Genomic DNA, 2,633 nt, shown 5'->3' on the forward strand with positions numbered 1-2,633 from the left:
AGCCATAGCCAGCAATGGAGAGAGACTCGTCAGACACTGAGGCCAGCCCTGCCCCCCTGGGGCGGCCCTCGAACCCTCTCGTGCTGAGGCGGGATCAGGTAACGTGGACCCAAGTGAAGAAACCATCTCTGTGAAGTAAAAGGGACTCGGTGAACAGATGAGGGAGCTGCCAGCAGGAGATGCCAGGCGACAGCTGGAGAAGAAGAAAAGCAGTCAGGGAAGGCAAGAAGGGCAGGGGCCCAGCTGTGGCGGACGCCTGACAGCTGGCTGGCCAGGGGAAACCCTTCAGGAGGTCGTTCAGGGCCCGAAATGCACCCTCGGCTGGGTAAGTTATTGCAACGCCCTTGCAAATATAAAGTGCTGTACAAACACTAAATCTAGAATGGCTAATAATTTTGTTATGTTAAAGCATTCATGTCAGGTAATTAATGTACTCATTGTGATCATTTAATTTTATGGCAGGTAGTGTAGGGCTGGACAGAAATAGGGCTCCTTGGCCCAGTCCTCTCATTTCTCGTTAGATAAGCCAGCACACGGCCTCCCTGATCTCCCCAGCCCACGTCCTGCGGGAGGGGCTGCTGCAGGGGCCTCAGCACTGGGGCCTCCTCGCTTGGGGATTTCATTTTCCTTGGCCCCTGGTGCCTAGAGGCCCTAGTGCCCCCTGGTGGTGCCTCAGGCATCAAGTCCTCAAAGGAAATTCCTAGCGGAGTGAGTGGCACAAAGAGAAAGCTGGTGTCCTAACAGAAACTCCTCCCTCGACAAGTGGGCCTCAAAGCCACCAGATGCTCTGCACAGAAAGGGGGAGTCGGCCTTGCAGTGTGGTGCCCCTTGGGGGGCTGGCAGAGCAGAAGGCTTTGTAGCAGTTGGAGCACCGGGGGGAACCAAGAGGCACAGACATACTGCCCCAGAGAATCCTAAAGGGAGGCTGTCCAGGCTCCTTCTCACAGGGCAGGTCGCTGCGGTGCTCCGTGGAGGGACAGGCTCTCCTTGGTCCTTGTGGGGTCTGCCGAGGGCCCGGCTTCTCCCTGCCCATCACCCCGCTCCCTCCTCCACACACCCTGAGCCAAGCGAACCCCTCGCACTCCTTTCCCCCAACCTTCTCTTGCATGAGGAGCCCTTCCTGGTTAAACGGGTCCCAGAGAGGCACCTCATCTTCCACTAGCGCTCAGTCCCAGGCTGCATGCCAGCCTGGAGCAGGGCTCAAGAGGGTGTGAGGCCAGGCTGGGCTCTGCCCTGAAGGCCAGATCAATCTCAAATGTGTCTACACGTGCATAAACTCACAGCCAGCCATCTCCTCTGGAGCTTCTTATTGATCCTGCTGCGCCCAGAGGTGGTGACCAGAAGGCCTTTCCAGGCTGGACATGTTAAGACTGGCTTGGCTAGATAGTGAGTTATAGCTTGCGGAATCCTTGACTAGGTTTACTCTCTCTCTCTCTCCCCTCTCTCTCTTCCCTTCCCCATTCTCGGCTGGACACCCCTTGTGTCAGGAGATTGAGGGTATACCCAGCCTGCTTGCCCCTTAAATAATATATTTACTACAGACCCAGAAAGGTATTGGGGCGGGGGGTACGTCCTTCACGGTGGCTTTCTTTAATCAAGTCAGCAACAGCTGCCTGGATGACCCGTGAACTTGTAACCTGGTGGTGAGGGGCGGAAGGAAGAGAGTGGGTCCAGCCAGCTGACCTGGCCTTGCCAGTCTCAGAATCTTAGGAAGCTCTCTGCCTGGAGGACGCTGCCTCACTCATGAGAGTGGGACGGCACGACTGCCTTCCCGACCAGGATTTAGCCTAGAGCTCCACGCTCCTTAGCGTGAGTGTCGCAGAGGAAAATAACACTGGTGTCCAGTGAGGCATTACTTTGTGCAGGAGGGACTACAGGAAAGCGTTTGAGGTATATAGTCTTATTTAATGCACCTGATGCTCCTATGACACGGAGGCCATCTGTGGCTTGATTTTATAGATGCAAAAACTAAGTCTCAGAGAGGTTGAGTCTCTTGCTGAAGGTCCTATGGTGGCGGGATGGCAGAATTGAGATGTGACCCCAAGCAGCCTGTGGCAAGAATCTACACGCAAAACCCGTGCTCTACACACCCTTCTGTACAATGCTGTTGGGTTACATTGGCCTCCCATTTAAAAATGATTATTGTCGACTTTGTGCCAGGCATTGTGCTAGCCCTTGGGAAGGGTAGAGTTTATACAAGATTGACTGATTTATTGATCTTTCTCATTTGCCAGTCATGGTGCTGAGCTGTCCTGGAGGGGATCTATACAGGAAAGTGACTAGCAGTCACCTCTACAGCCCTGTGCCAGGGGAAGGAGCTCTGGGTGCTTCCTGATGCATAGATGACCGTGCTTTGTATCAAACAATCCTATGACTCTGACCCCAGCGAACTGAATCAGGGATGAACTTGACCCAAAGACAGCCAATCTATCAGCTAGCTGGGAGTCCATGAAGTCGTCCAGCAAGAATGTTCTGCTCAATAGTTATTGACTGGGTGTGGCCACACCAATTAGATCCTTTTTCTTGGAGAATATAAACGCAGGTTGGTTGGAAGCGCTTGGTGCTGAAGAATCAAGGACAGAGCACTAGGGACTACCATGGTGAACTGTAAGAGTGGAGATCGATAAATGCCC

Source organism: Sus scrofa, chromosome 6 (genome assembly GCF_054392235.1).
Source record: "Sus scrofa isolate SSC_HxYL_T2T_F1_AM1 chromosome 6, Sscrofa_HxYL_maternal_Yorkshire_Landrace_v2.0, whole genome shotgun sequence".
Taxonomy (NCBI): Eukaryota; Metazoa; Chordata; class Mammalia; order Artiodactyla; family Suidae; genus Sus; species Sus scrofa.